General features: G+C 38.4%; 1 pseudogene; it reads left to right on the top strand.

Moving 5' to 3' along the window:
- Window positions 1–8216: 8216 nt before the first annotated feature.
- Window positions 8217–16523, top strand: LOC145656507 (cytochrome P450 2K1-like; annotated as a pseudogene).
- Window positions 16524–17416: the final 893 nt, after the last annotated feature.

The following is a 17416-nucleotide window of genomic DNA, read 5'->3' as shown; positions in this document are numbered from 1 at the left end:
GTATCTATCTACCTCTCTATTGATACATACATAACCATACATATCTGTCTATCCATCTATAGGTATGTATCGGTAAGTATGTATCTATGTATTTATCTATCTGCACGTATGTATCGGTAGGTGTGTATCTATATCTCTCTATAGGTATGTATTGTTATGTATGTATCTGTCTATCCTTCTGCAGGTATGTATTGGTAAGTAGGTGTCTATGTATTTTTCTATCTGCAGGTATGTATCAGTAGGTATGTATCTATCTATCTCTCTTTAGGTATGTATAGTTGTTTATGTATCTGTCTATCCATCTATAGGTACGTATCGGTAGGTATGTATCTATCTACCTCTCTATTGATACATACATAACCATACATATCTGTCTATCCATCTATAGGTATGTATCGGTAAGTATGTATCTATGTATTTATCTATCTGCACGTATGTATCGGTAGGTGTGTATCTATCTATCTCTCTATAGGTATGTATTGTTATGTATGTATCTGTCTATCCTTCTGCAGGTATGTATTGGTAAGTAGGTGTCTATGTATTTTTCTATCTGCAGGTATGTATCAGTAGGTATGTATCTATCTATCTCTCTTTAGGTATGTATAGTTGTTTATGTATCTGTCTATACATCTATAGGTACGTATCGGTAGGTATGTATCTATCTATCTCTATCTATCTATCTATCTATCTATCTATCTATCTATCTATCTATCTATCTATCTATCTATAGGTATGTATAGTTATGTATATATCTGTCTGTCCATCTGCAGGTATGTATCTATGTATTTATATATCTGCATGTATGTATCGGTAGGTATGTATCTATCTATCTGTCTGTCGGTATGTATAGTTATGTATATATCTGTCTATCCACCTACAGGTATGTATCGGTAAGTATGTATCTATGCATTTATCTATCTGCACGTATGTATCGGTAAGTATGTATCTATCTATCTCTCTTTAGGTATGTATAGTTGTTTATGGATCTGTCTATCCATCTATGGGTATGTAACTGTAGGTATTTATCTATCTCTCTCTCTATACAGGTATGTATAGTTATGTATATATCTCTGTCCATCTGCAGGTATGTATCGGTAAGTGTATATCTATGTATTTATCTATCTGCAGGTATGTATCGATAGGTATGTATCTGTCTGTCTCTCTTTAGGTATGTATAGTTGTTTATGTATTTGTCTATCCATCTATAGGTACGTATCGGTAGGTATGTATCTATCTATCTGTCTATAGGTATGTATAGTTCTGTCTATATCTGTCTGTCCATCTGCAGGTATGTATCTATGTATTTATATATCTGCATGTATGTATCGGTAGGTATGTATCTATCTATCTGTCTGTCGGTATGTATAGTTATGTATATATCTGTCTATCCACCTACAGGTATGTATCGGTAAGTATGTATCTATGCATTTATCTATCTGCACGTATGTATCGGTAAGTATGTATCTATCTATCTCTCTTTAGGTATGTATAGTTGTTTATGGATCTGTCTATCCATCTATGGGTATGTAACTGTAGGTATTTATCTATCTCTCTCTCTATACAGGTATGTATAGTTATGTATATATCTCTGTCCATCTGCAGGTATGTATCGGTAAGTGTATATCTATGTATTTATCTATCTGCAGGTATGTATCGATAGGTATGTATCTGTCTGTCTCTCTTTAGGTATGTATAGTTGTTTATGTATTTGTCTATCCATCTATAGGTACGTATCGGTAGGTATGTATCTATCTATCTGTCTATAGGTATGTATAGTTCTGTCTATATCTGTCTGTCCATCTGCAGGTATGTATCGGTAAGTGTATATATTTATCTGTCTGCAGTTATGTATCGCTAGGTATGTATCTATGTATTTATCTATCTGCATGTAGGTATCGGTAGGTATGTATCTATATATCTCTCTGTAGGTATGTATAGTTATGTATGTATCCGCAGGTACGTATCGGTAGGTATGTATCTATCTATCTGTCTATAGTTATGTATTGTTATGTATGTATCTGTCTGGCCACCTACAGGTATGTATCGGTAAGTATGTATCTATGTATTTATCTATCTGCACGTATGTATCGGTAGGTATGTATCTATCTATCTCTCTATTGATATGTAAAGTTATGTATGTACCTGTGTATCCACCTACAGGTATGTATCGGTAAGTATCTATCTATGTATTTATCTATCTGCACGTATGTATCAGTAGGTATGTATCTATCTATCTGTCTATAGGTATGTATAGTTATGTATGTATCTGTCTTTCCATCTGCAGGTATGTATCGGTAAGTGTATATCTATGTGTTTATCTGTCTGCAGGTATGTATCGCTAGGTATGTATCTATCTATCTCTCTATAGGTATGTATTGTTATGTAGGTATCTGTCTATCCATCTGCAGGTATGTATTGGTAAGTAGGTGTCTATGTATTTTTCTATCTGCAGGTATGTATCGATAGGTATGTATATGTCGCTCTCTCTTTAGGTATGTATAGTTGTTTATGTATCTGTCTATACATCTATAGGTACATATCTGTAGGTATTTATCTCTCTCTCTCTCTATAGGTATGTATAGTTATGTATGAATCTGTCTGTCCATCTGCAGGCATGTATCAGTAAGTATGTATCTATGTATTTATCTATCTGCAGGTATGTATCGGTAAGTATGTATCTCTATCTCTCTTTAGGTATGTATAGTTGTTTATGTATCTGTCTTTCCATCTATGGGTATGTAATTGTAGGTATTTATCTATCTCTCTCTCTCTCTACAGGTATGTATAGTTATGTATGATTCTGTCTGTCCATCTGCACGCATGTATCGCTACGTATGTATCTATTTCTCTATCTGCATGTATGTATCGGTAGGTATGTATCTGTCTATCTCTCTATAGGTATGTATTGTTATGTATGTATCGGTAGATATGTATCTATCTATCTGTCTATAGGTATGTATAGTTATGTATATATCTGTCTGTCCATCTGCACGTATGTATCGGTAAGTGTATATCTATATATCTATCTGCAGGTATGTATCGATAGGTATATATCTGTCTGTCTCTTTAGGTATGTATAGTTGTTTATGTATCTGTCTGTCCATCTATACGTACGTACGTATCTGTAGGTATTTATCTATCTCTCTCTCTATAGGTATGTATAGTTATGTATGAATCTGTCTGTCCATCTGGAGGCATGTATCAGTAAGTATGTATCTATGTATTTATCTATCTGCAGGTATGTATCGGTAGGTATGTATCTGTCTATCTCTCTATAGGTATGCATTGTTATGTATGTATCCGCAGGTACGTATCGGTAGGTATATATCTATCTATCTGTCTGTAGGTATGTATAGTTTTGTATGTATCTGTCTATCCACCTACAGGTATGTATCGGTAAGTATGTATCTATGTATTTATCTAAAGGTATGTATTGTAATGCATGTATCTGTCTATCCATCTACAGGTATGTATCGGTAAGTATGTATCTATGTATTATCTGTCTGCATGTATGTATCTGTAGGTATTTATCTATCTCTCTCTCTATAGGTATGTATAGCTATGTATGAATCTGTCTATCCATCTGCAGGTCTGTATTGGTAAGTATGTATCTATGTATTTATCTATCTTCATGTATGTATCGGTAAGTATGTATCTATCTATCTCTCTTTAGGTATGTATAGTTATTTATGTATCTGTATAGACAAATAGATAGATACATACCTACCGATACGTACCTATAGATAGATATCTATAGGTACGTATCGGTAGGTATGTATCTATCTATTTGTCTATAGGTATGTATAGTTATGTATGTATTTGTCTATCCATCTACAGGTATGTATCAGAAAGTATGTATCTATGTATTTATCTATCTGCACGTATGTATTGGTAGGTATGTACCTATCTATCTCTCTCTATAGTTATGTATTGTTATGTATGTATATGTCTATCCATCTGCAGGTATGTATCTATGTTTTTATCTATCTGCAGGTATGTATTGATAGGTATGTATCTATCTATCGCTCTTTAGGTATGTATAGTTGTTTATGTATCTGTCTATCCATCTATAGGTACGTATCGGTAGGTATGTGTCTATCTATCTATCTATAGGTATGTATATTTATGTATGTATCTGTCCATCCATCTGCAGGTATTTATCGGTAGGTTTGTGTCTATCTGTCTCTCTGTAGGTATATATATTTATGTATCTATCCATAGTCCATGCCACAGGGATCTAGAGCCACTCTGCTGGAACTGTGACTCTAGTTTCCTCCCATAGCGCTGATTCAGCTCTCTCACCGCCCTGTGCTTTCCGTATGCCACAGACTTGTACTTGTTCATGTTCCTGATGAGCCCCACGTTGTAGGCAGTAGTGTGAGAGTTCAGAGGCTTGCAGATGGTTTTTTTCTCACCCTGGTTGGGAAATGTCTTTATGGTGGCTCTTGGAATCATTTCGTCCACCAGTTTTCCAATAAACCCTCCTACTGCCTCCGTAAACTCGGTTAGGCACCATCAGCAGGTTTAGGGACCATCAGTAGGGTTAGGGACCCTCAACAGGGTTAGACACCATCAGTAGTGGGGTTTCTGTCCACAAAGTTTTTGCAGAATTGGAAAAAGCCCAAACACCCAAATATCACAAAAAGATTTTTACGCTAGGATGAGATGGAAAAGTCAGAATATTGCTAAAGTCAAAATGTGAAAAAGAGTTATGGAAAAAGGTTTTTTGAATAAACAATGATGTATCAAGCCAAAAAACTGAGCCATTTTGCTTGTTGAAATGCCAGCCCAAATCACGGTAGCCTATGTCATTTATACAGGGAGTGGGAGGTAAATCAGGAGTATGTAAAAATGATAGCTGAGTTGTAGAAGTATATTCATTTTTATCCCAGAGATGTTCTCAGTGAGCTCCACCTATATAAATCATCTCAATTTTTTGCAGCAAGGTGTGAAAATTGTCCATTGCCATCACTGATAAAGAAGAAAGAATCAAACCCCGGGTATTTAAATGAATCATTAACAGGAAATAAGGAGGGTAGTTGAATTGAACTGGCCATGTTGTTCAAAGATGTAAGAGCTGACCAGTTGGAAAAGTTGGACCAGTTAATCTCGTATCCTGAAAAGGACCTAAATGTGTCAAACAACTGCAGAAGGTGCACACTAACTCTCTAACTCTCCCCCTCTGTGATTTCTAGGTGTTTGCCATCAGCATGTACCTGAATGTCAACCTCAAAATTAAATTTATTTATTAATACAAATTTTTATTACTACTTCTTTTCCCACCAATTGCTTTACATCAGACACTGGACAAGTAATTTAAACCAATCATGATTAGACATTGAGGAGCTTAATTCAAGAAGTAGGCATCAATAGCATTCCATTCATAAACAAAATTATTAAAAAATTGAAATGTTATGAATACAATACAATAAGTACTACCTTGAATACTTGGTAGATTTCAAACAAAATTCTTAATTGCATCTATTCTCCCTATGATCAAACTTTATGGAACAATCCCATGTTTTTAATCAATAACAAACCCTTTGTATTTTGCACATGGAGGCAGAGAGGTATAATCAGCCGGGCACAGTTATTCTCTGGTATTTTCTTTGACGTCAGAAAAATACAACATACCAGATAACTGTCACTTTCAATTTGTACAAAGATGTTTTAAAGAAAACAGTCAATATCAGACACTTTTGTAACCATACTCCCCCTAGCCATATATATAACTACACTAAATTAAACCTCAGAAAATGTTAACACAAATACATAAACTCATAGCATCAAATAAATACAATATCTCACTCCTAGTTGAAAAATTGACCTCAGATATAAAAGAGGTGCTATCTCATCAGCTCTGACCCTACTGATGGTCCCTAACCCTGCTGTTACAGGCTTTGCTGAGCCTGCCCACCATTTAGTAGCGTTCCTGCTTGTTTTTAATTTTATTTTATTTTCATTTATTTTCTTTTGCTTCTATTTGAAGCTGCTTTGTTTTCTTTGTGTGTTTCATTAATAAATCGTCACTTAATGAGTACTGTTAATCGCGCCTTGTTCCTGATGATGTCACATTCAGCTTTTGTCCTTTCAGCGTCACTCTAGCATCTCCCACCATTCAGTGCAACCTGTTCCACATTCCAGGTCCATCAGCTCTGTGAATTTGCACCCATGTTTTGCCCCACAATCCCTTTACAACATCTTACTGCTGTTTGCACATTATACTGAGTCTACTGGATAAAGGCTGATATTAGTAAAAAATATTGTGATATTGTCGTTCCTAAATCCCCAGTCAGCTAGTTGTAAAACTGAACCTTCAAATATAAAATCCTGTAGAGGTCTGCATACAAACAATGACTTATGTGACATCACTAATGAAAATTGAAAAATAAAATCAATGTCCCCCTAAAGTGCAGCCAAAGAATACTGGCCAGGGCATTAAAAAAATAAAATAAATAAAATGACATTTTTAGACTACTTTCAAGTTATTCTAACAAAATAGGGCTACTTCACATTAATTATGTAGTAAATGGTGACTTGTCATTTCTATCGTAACACTACACCTGCTGACCTGCTGGTTGGTTGAATGCAAGGAGAGTGACTGAACACACACACACAAGCAGAAGAACCAGGAGGTGTAGGATGGAGAGACACATGGAGGATGTTGTAAGGAAAAATAGGACCCAAAGATGTAGTTTTTAAAGTTTATCACTCTTTTACCATCATCATATACAAACTTAGAAGACAGATACTGCTCATTTTGGAGAACAGATTAAGTGACTATTTTTGCAGTGTAGACGTCACAACGTGTGGTTCTAGTACTACCACTGTGAACTACTCTGACAGCTAATTACTAAATGTGTCTAGAAATGCACATTTCACACCAAAAAACTCTTAATAACTTTGTTTATGTCTAAATCATTGAATGATAAAGAAAATTAGTCAAATCCATGAAGTTCCCCTTTAACTTTAGGAGCATGCTCATAGCTAGCTATGAGGTCACTGAGGTCCACACCTTGGTCATTTTCAGAGCTAAAAATTAAATTTTACCGAGAAGAGTGCATTCTTAACTTGGTTTAGACCTGTTATTTAGTGCCAGCTATGTGTGCGAGAACACAGCAGCCCCTGATGGCATCAGCACCTCCACTGACAGAATTCTAATTGACATACATTGACAGCAACACTGCAACAGGTGGCTTGTGTGAACTGGCAGACAGCGTAGCATTTAGTAAGACCAAGCAATGATTCATTAGACCATTATCTACAAGAAACATTCAGAACAGTACCCTGTGTAATATGGAACAGTAACAGTATAATATGTGTACTCTGGCTATGAAGACAAGCCTATTTTTTGCATATTAGTAGGTTAGCTAATGTTTCATAAATTGTTACTGATTAAAAAACAGCTTATAAAAGGAAAGGGTTAAGGTAGTAAAATGACAAGAAGGCTACAAAATAATTGTTTTACAACAATGGCTAAGTAATGCCTCGCTGTAAATGTCTCCTTTTACATCTGCCTCATCTAGGAAATGATGCAATTGTTCATGATAGTCACAGATACATGACTCACATGGTAGAAATATTTACAAAGTGGAAGTGATATTAATTAAACACTGGAATAGTTTTCATAATGTTCATTTTTCTACTTTTTACAATAATGTTTGCATGGAACGTAGGTGTGAGCTAACAGTAGCTAGTTTACGGAGAAGATAGCTAGCTAGTTGGTATATAGCATTTTTTACAACAGCTATTGTCACAAATATAGTGTTATGATCACCTCAATAAATTGGCAATCAAAAATGATAAGATTACTTGGGGCACCTGTAAGGTGCGGCGGCCCGAGTGCCGTAGGGCGAGGGGCAGGATGCACAGACTCTACCGACTGGGACGAACATTTATTAACAAACGACACAATGGCACGCTTATCACAAACAAGGAACATGAAATGGTTAAAGTTAAACAAACACGATACACAAGAATACATCTAACAAACACATTACATTCAGACATTACGCCAACAATAACCAACATCCTGCACACTTTAACACGCTTTTATATACATTAAGGTGCAGGTGTATATACGAGGTGCAGGTGTGGTTACAGACAAGACAGTCCTCCCACTGCACATGGCGGGTCGAACCACGTGAATCGCGGGAGGCGAGCGTTCCGTGACAGAACCCCCTCCCAAGGGGCGCGGATCCCGACGCATCCGTCCAATGAACGTGAACCTCCAGGTACCGTGTACACGTACACACAAACACAGCATGGCAGTGCCCGGCGCCCAGGCGGGCCAGGTGCCGCCAGCAAGAGAGACCTCGCGGGGAGAGAGAGAAAGGCAGCTTCCCTGCCTCTCTCGGGGCAGTCCGGTACACTCCACCACACGTTGCGCCTGTAAACACAAAAGGCGCAAACAGAAACACACAATAGCACCAACACACAAACACAAGGCGCTGTGACGTGGCGCTCGCCGTCCCCGCAGGCTCCTTGACGTGTCCGAGGCCTCAGCGGACACGCGGGGGTGCACGTCCGCCCCGGTTCCAGACATCCCTAAACGGTCCTCCTCTTTCCCGCCGCTCTAAGAGCGTCCCAGAGGCGGGTTGCCTCTGAGGCTTTGGGCAGACCTTTCCAGTTTCGCTGGCGAGTCAGCTGAGGAGAAGGGTCTTGGGAGATCCCGCTGGCTCCACGCAACCGCCCTCTTTCTGGTGGTTGTGGTGCCCCTCGGTCCTCCCTGGCCCGGGCTCAACCGCCTGAGGCCCCCCCCAAGAAATTCCTGGGGCTGTTCCCCTCTACCTCCGGAGAAGACGCAGACAACGGTCCTCTCCCCAATATCCTGGGATCCAGGCAGAGGTGCAGAGGATGTTCATGCACCCCCCGCTAGGAATTACTTTTTTTGTCGAGGGAGAGTGCGTGCTGTAGCGGTTGGTTATTCTGTAACGTGTGCTGTAACATAGTCAATGTTCACTGTATTAGTGTTCACCGTATGTGTTTAATGTTAATCGTTTCTTGTTTGTATCAGTCGTGAGTGATTCTTGTGAGTGCCGTTAGTGTTTCATGTTAAATGTGAATAAATGTTCGTCCCAGTCGGAGGAGTCTGTGCGTCCTGCCGCTCCCCCTACGGCACTCGGGCCACCGCACGTTACCGCACCACTCTGATTAGCAGGGAAAATTAATGAATTAATTATTATTTAAGGACTATGTTAAATCAGTCTTGACTCATAAAGTCACAAGTTCAACAATGTGATTATTACTTCTGAAACCCTAACTAAATAAATAAATATGGCAGTGTCTTTACTTAAAATTCAAAAAAATCCATCAACCCATTGTATAGAGTACATTGTATTAACAGAAAACTTTTTATCCATCCAATTTGTGTTTGCAGATGTCAAAACAATATGGATCCATATTCACTGTGTATTTTGGTCCAAAGAAAGTAGTTGTCCTGACAGGATATCAAACTGTCAAACAAGCACTGGTGAATCATGCAGAAGAATTTGGAGACAAGAGACATCAGTCCCATATTCTATGACTTCAGCCAAGGATTCAGAAAACCTTATTCAGCCAATTTAGATGATGGAATGTGTGTGTGAGTTGATCATGGTACTATTTAAATTTTAATTAGGTAAATTATTTGTTTTTCATTCATTATTTATTTACTTTTTTGTTTTGATTTTTTTCAGAATAGATGGTGACTAGACTTCAGAAGAGTCCTAATAAGGAGCCTCCTGCTATTGAATATATTAGCCCAGGGTAATCTGTAGATAAACTACACCCTGTATGTTAATAGTGACTATGTGGAAATGTTCAAGTAGTGGTGTGCTGCCAAGAACTAATACTAAGGACTAACTGTTTCACATCCTGTTTAAGAGCCTTATAGGAGGGTAGAAACTGTTCATCAGCACAGAATGAGGTAGACTTCAGGAAACTAACTAGGAAGTAACAGAGACAATGACAGCAACAGCAACACCAAATCTAAACACAACTGGCAAACCAAAATAACCGACAAACTGGAAAGCAAAACAGGGCTTAAATAACCAAGACTGATGAAGATCCAGATAAACATTACCAGACACGGGTGAACATAATTACAGCTGGGGATACAGGCTCGGGGGTGGAACAGAACGAAACCAAAACAAGAGCTTGACAAAACCGAGCCAAGTATACCAGGGACAGAAACCAAACCAAGCACGTAAATATGTCGCCGTGGGAACTGCGATGCCTGTGACACACAGTGAGCAGGCTGTGTGCTGGGTGGCTACTGTCTAGCTGCATCATTTTCATTTTCCTCAAGCAGCAGGACTGATGGCTATCCTGTAAGGCTGGAGGTTTGTGGCCTATGATGGATTCTGCAGTCCTCACTACTCTCTGGAGGACCTTCAGTCACTTGCAGTGCAGCTGCAGTACCAGACAGTGATGCAACCTGTGGGTTTGCTCTCTGTTTTAGATCTATAAAAGGTGGTGAAAATGTCAGGCGGCAGGCCAAACCTCCTGAACCTTCACAGAAAGTAGAGGTGCTGTTGGGCTGATCTCACCAGTGTGTTGGTGTGGTTGAACCAGGTGAGGTCATCTGTGAGGTGTATACCGAAAAACTCAACCGACTCTTTCCCCTTGGGATACGTTGATGTATAGGCGAGAGTGACCACCCAAATGCAGCTTCCTGTAGTCCACAATCATCTCCTTCATTTTACTGACATTGAGCTGGAGGATGTTGTCGTAGCAACACTTTGATAGAGCACTAACCTTGTCTCTGTAGGTTGACTTGTCTCCCCTTGTGATGAGGCCTAGGATGGTTGTGCTATCAGCAAACTTGAAGATGATGTTAGATGTGTGTTTGGCTACACAGTCATGTGTAAATGGGGAGTACAGGAGGGGGCTGAGCACACAACCCTGTGGAGCCCCTGTGCTCAGAGTCAGTGTTGAAGAGAAGCTGTTTTCTACTTTCCCCACCTTGGGTCTGCATATCAGGTAGTCCAGTATCCAATTGTGGACCAGGTACCTTGCGTGGGTTAACTGCCTTAAAGGATCTGACCTCCTCAGACACAAAGCTCTCCTGATCTACTGGGAGTTTTGCAGCAAGGGGGATGTTTTCCTCAAACCGAGCATAATGAGCATTTAGCTTCTCTGCAAGTGAGGAGGTCAACCCCCCTATCACAGTACCAACTTCCTTTGTAGTCAGTGATCATGCAAAGTCTATTCCACATATGTCTGAGAATTCATTGATGTTAGTGCCAGCTGTGTCACAAAATATCCACCAGTCTGTGGTTTCAAAGCAGTCCTGAAGTGTGAAGGTGGCCTCTGCACTCCATTGATAGACTGATCAGAAAACCTTTTTTCCTGTTTGAGTTTTGTCTGTATGCAGGCAGGATAAGGATGGAGGTGTGATCAGATTTTCCAAAAGAAGGGCAGGGGAGGTGTTTATATCCTGAAGGAGAAGTCACCCAGAGTGACACCAACAAGGGAAACATTAATAAAACAAGATTCATGGTGAAAGAGCATGACTAAAGTGTAAGAGAAGAATTAGGAGAAAAGGGGAAACCGTTGTGAAACAGCCAGAGGGAAGCCAGGCCAGCAATGTTCTTCATAAAAGGCCATTTTCTGAAGACAATTATTATTTTATGTTATTTTCCTTATTAATCATGGTTATAATTTGGTTTTGCACTGGAATAGATCATAAGCAGTTTCCCAATGTGTGTTTCATCATGAATACCTGTTTTATATAAATATTGTAAAAACATGCAGTTGTCTCACAGTTAAGATGAAAAACCATTCTGCATTTTGTGTTTACATTTACATTTATGGCATTTCGCTGACATTTAGCTGTTTAACAACAAAGGTTTAATGATTTCTGTTTATGATCAAGGAATTCTGTTTTCTAATGGTGAGAACTGGAAAGAGATGAGGCGCTTTGCCCTTAGCACCCTGCAGGACTTTGGGCAGGGCAAGAGAGGGAGTGAAGAGAGAATCATAGAAGAGATGTGGAATTTGAGGGAAGTGGTGGAGAACTTTAAGGGTAAGAGACATAAGTATATATTTTCTATTTTACTCTTACCAGAAGTAACTATTTTTTGTAGTTGAGCCAAAAATGTAATTATCCAAATTATCCATAATGTAATTATCCATTTATCCAAAATGTAATATATGGGAACATTTAACATCCTGTTATTGGTTATTGTATAAATGCCTCAAATATCACCTCAGCCATTGTATATGGAAGCAGGTTTGAATACAGTGATCCTCGGTTCCAAAACATGGTAAACCGAAGCAATGAGAATATCAGGATCACTGGTTCAGCTTCTATACAGGTACCCTGCTATGTTTTTGAATAAGCAAGAGACACAAAGATAGGATGATGTATGGATAAATGTAGGAGGCACATAACAAAATGTTAATCTGTGTGTTTGTAGCTTTACAATATGTTCCCCTGGCTTCGGCTCTGGCTAAAGGACTGGAAAATTATCATGGCAAACTGTGAAAAAACTCTGAAGGATATAATGCAGCTTGTGCACAGCCTCCAGGAGACCCTGAACCCTCAGGAGTGCAGAGGCTTTATTGACTGTTTTCTAGCATGCAAACAAAACGTGGTATGTCCTTCTTGTGCTGTATACAGAAATGCTTAATGTGTCAAGTTTTATCTTGTACATAGTGCATATACAACCACTCATATTTTGGAGTATCCATATGACCTCTGTAGTGGTATGAACTCCTAATTTATAATTCTGCACTCATCAAATTTGTTATAGTTATAGTAAATTAATGGGGCACCATCGCATATGGAAATATTTTAATCAGTCTCAACTGGAAGTCGCAAGTTGTCTAACTCGTGATCATCCACCACAGGTTAGAAATGCCACCAGTGAAGCCACAAACTTGACAGCTAATGGAACGTTGAACTAATCAGCAATCGCATAGTGTATAATACATTGAAGAATAGAGGGAATAAAGAGAGAAACCAGATAAAACAAATGAGAATATTTGTTTAGAAAACAAAAGTAATCTACAGGACTAACTAGAAGACGACTCAATCTGACCTTTAATCAATAGGCAACTTAAGTTAATTTATATAGCACTTTTCATATACTGTGGCAATTCAAAGTGCTTCAGTAGCACTATCTGGCTGCCAAATGGTGAAACAGAAAACTCTCGTTTGCATCTCAGTGGGAGATTTTGAGTTTGATCAACAATCGATAGGATGTTTAGCAACTAATCACCAATTCTAAAGGAATTAATGTATTGTTTCATATAGGTAATATCATTTTTAAAAACAGACAGGATAAATGAGAATAAAGGTCATACAGGGATCCCTAATAACTGACAGCATTACCTAGAGAACTACTAGATGTGAAGTTTAATTGCTAGTACTACAGTAAGTGGAAGCAGTAGTGGAAAGACTAACAAAATTAACATGTTTTGCTTAATTGACTATACTTGCACAAGGAGCTCTATGAGTGTGGGAAGCCTGATTGTCACACTGTGTAAAGGAATTCCCTGTTCGCTATGTCACAAGAATGACAACATCAAAGTTGGCTTTCAAAAGGCCGTTATCACTTCTTATTATGGGGCATTTGGACAGTTCCAGCAGCCTGGAACATTGTCCATGTGTGCGTGATGCTCTGTGTGGGACAAAAACAAGCACACAAAAATCACACAATTCACAATACAGATAGGGGCAATATTCATGGGAGACAGGAATGTCTTTCCCTTGCTCCAAAGCAAGTTCAGTCATGAACTGTCAAACACCTGTTTCAAGCTTGGTATACACCTCTTTAACTGGTGTTTAAACATTGATAATAGCAGTATTTATACACATTGCGTTTACAATTGGCAGAGTGTCCTTGATTGACTCTCTTAATTCAGTGGAAAGTTAAATGTAACACTGTTCAGATTGCAGAAAATAAAATTAAAAATAACACAAATGTACGATGAATGTGAAGACCCACTGTGCTGCAAATGAAACGTGATGCAAATTCAAAAAACGCATGCAACTTCAGAAACCCTGCAAATAACAGCTACAACACGACGGACATGTTTCTGAGGACACGGAGAGGGAATGGACTCCTATGAGACCAGTGGTGACCGAGTAGCTAATGAAAAATATTTATATTTGTGATTACCATGGTTATATCGTTTGTTATGGATTATGTTGATACAGAATGAACAACTGATCTATTCATGCTCAGCAGTTTTGCATATTTAATTCTGCTAGGTTGTAATGCAGCTTTAAAGAACGCTGATGAAAAAAAAAATCCCATTTAACGCGACTATGTTTCTGGCTTAATACGTAGTTAGTTAGCTAGCTAGCTAGCTACCTTCAGAGTGTGTTACTAATTTACAGGATACACTATGTTTTTGTTCAGGTTTGATAGTTTAACTGGTCTGCTACAGTGACCATCTTGTCAATTGTCTTATTCTTACTAGTTAATCTCAAGTGTGTTGTTTTTACATACATACAAAATATGGTTTGAAATCAATAACGCTCTAAAAGTAGGTATATGGACAGAAACCTAGTTGTATTCGACAGAATCTCTTTAGGCTGAACTGGAGTTTAAAATAGTAACACACTCTGAATGCATCTAGCTAGTTATTAACTGGCAGGATCAGGTTTATATTTCTGTTAGTTGGGATTTTGTTTTATCAGTGTTCTTTAAGGCTGCATTCTTTACAACCAAACATGTGCAAGAATGCAAAGCACAAATAGGCCAATTGTTCATTCTGTACCACCAGTGACAAAACTTTGGAAATCACAAATATAAATTACTTTTCACTGGCTGTTTGGTTGAATAACCCCTTTTTGTGTCCCCCTGAAACAACACTTTCATTGTGTTGTGACTGGATTTGTAGCATTTCTGAAGTTGCATGTGTTTTTTGAATTTGCACTGCATTTCTGAAATGTAGCATATGTTGTCATTTTGAATAAAATGTTTTTGGAATTTGTATAACATTCATGAATTTGCATTGCATTTCTGAAATGTAGCACATGTGTTTTGATGAATGTGTTTAATGTAGTTGCAGCATGTTGGGTCTTCCTGGCCACCATACAAATGAACATGGATGAAACAATGGCTTAAGTTGGCAAGCATAAATGGAACCTTATGATTTTAAGCTTCTTTATAGGTTTTAGCACAGCAAAACTGGTTCCTTAAAAATATAAATAAAATGGGACTTCTTAAGAAAACCTTTTCATGCTTGTTGAATTGGTTCACTGTTAGGCCAGCTGATTAGGCTTGGTATGGAAAAAGCCAGTGGTTTGATGGTTTTCAAACATCTCTCTATATGATCCCTGGTATTACTCAGTTGTACTCTGATGGAAGAAAGTGGTCTCTTATGTTGGCTGACTAATTGATCCCTTCTGATTATTGGTTAGGAGGCTGGAAAAAAGAACTCATTGTTCCATGCACAGAATCTCCTTCAAACTGTTTCCAACCTGTTTGCTGCTGGTACTGAGACAACCAGCACAACGCTCCACTGGGGCATTCTGCTTAATGGCCAAGTACCCCCACATACAAGGTAAGAATTCCAACTGCAATGTGAATATCCAGTGTCCAAGACATTTCTCCAATGAGGAAGACAAAGAGGTGCTTGATGGTGTTTGAGGGTTTACCATGGTTGCTTCTTGTATTTGTTTATATTGTAATATTGAAAGAGTTGATTGCTTTTGTCTTCTTAAAAACACGAGACAATATCTTCTGTTGTGCTCCAGATCAGGTACAACAGGAGATTGACAGGGTGGTTGGAGGCCGCCAGCCAGTGCTGGATGACCACAAGAACCTGCCTTACACAGATGCAGTCATCCATGAGACACAGAGACTGGCAGACATAGTACCCATGAGTCTCCCTCACACCACTACCTGTGATATTAACTTCCAAGGCTTCTTCATCAAGAAGGTCAGGCTGTTAGATTAACTGAGAAGAGTCTAAAAGCAATACAACAAAAGCATGCATAGGATAAAATTATTAAATGTATGTAGGAGACTGAGAGCTGAAACTGGCTGGTTTATAAATATAACAAAGACATGACAAAATGGCTGCGTAAATTTAAATTTTGCACTGTTGTCATACCAGAGAAAGCTGTCACTAGCTTCCTGCTTAAGCTAAAACTGTGATTCTTTGCAGGGAACCTGTGTATTTGCTCTTTTGACATCCGTGTTGAAGGATGAGAATGAGTGGGAGAGCCCTTACACTTTTAATCCAGGACACTTCCTCGATGAGTAGGGACACTTCATTAAGAGAGATGCCTTCATGCCCTTCTGTGGAGGTGCACTGAAATCATTTTCTGTCATTGATCTGGTGCTCCAGATTTCATGTTGTACTTTAAATGTCTGTCTGTGTGTCTGTTAAGGGCGTAGGGTGTGTCTGGGAGAGAGTCTGGCCAGGATGGAGCTGTTCCTCTTCTTCGCCACTCTTCTGCAGCACTTTCGTTTCACTCCTCCACCTGGCGTGTCTGAGGAACAGTTGGACCTCATGCCAGCTGTGGGCTTCACGTTGACCCCTCTCCCCATAAGCTCAGCGCAGTAAACTACTTGGCATAATCCATTCACTTTTAACATGTAAGGGAAGTATTTACATTCAAGGTTGGAATAATATTGGCAAAATACTATTTAAAAATTCACAGGCACTGGTGCAACCTGGATTTCAAAGTTCATCACACGTGACCAACACATTCACATGTAACTCACTTATCTGCCCCAACACTTGGCACCTAAAATTAAACCCTCATCATTCATATTGCTGAGTAACATTCAGTTTTATAATAAATGTATGATTTCTTATATGTGAATGAACCTTAATAATTTACAGTAAATATTAACAGTGCTTTTAGTTTTTCATGCCAAGTCAAGTTCATAGTCATCCCTCAGTATAATTCGTATATACATTATTACAAATGTTTCATCTGACAGTAGTGTGACACATATGAACAACATGGGAAGTCTGCCTCTGTTTTGCCATAATCTTCAAATAAAGTCTAATATTTCTACTGCACAAGGTATGATGCATTTCACTGTAAACACTCTCATCATCTGGAAACATTTGATAGAAATTGTTGCATCTTGTCCTCCCTAAGATGATCAAGTTTTTTGTTAGTGGATTGAAATAGTAGCAATGTATGTTTTAAATTTGTCAAAATACCTTTAACCAGGGCACCATGCTAAATGTAGGGAAATATGTTAATTATAATTGAAGTGTAATTACTTTAAAAAAAGCTTTATATTAATTCAGTCTCACTCAGGTTATGGTTAGTCAGAGTCCTAATCACGTATGCAGGGATTATAAAAATGAAAGTGAATCCTGCATTATATGGTAAATTAAATGTTAATAAACATATATAGTAAATAAACAGGGCTTGAGTATATGGAACCAACTAAAATGAAGCTATAGGTATAGTAATTGTTGTAGAAAAACCACAAATAACATTTGCAGATGC

The sequence above is a fragment of the Electrophorus electricus genome, unplaced genomic scaffold (genome assembly GCF_041902795.1).
Source record: "Electrophorus electricus isolate QZ-2024a unplaced genomic scaffold, ASM4190279v1 Scaffold71, whole genome shotgun sequence".
Classification (NCBI taxonomy): domain Eukaryota; kingdom Metazoa; phylum Chordata; class Actinopteri; order Gymnotiformes; family Gymnotidae; genus Electrophorus; species Electrophorus electricus.
The sequence above is the reverse complement of the archived record's forward strand: the minus strand, read 5'-3'. Positions and strand labels throughout refer to the sequence as shown.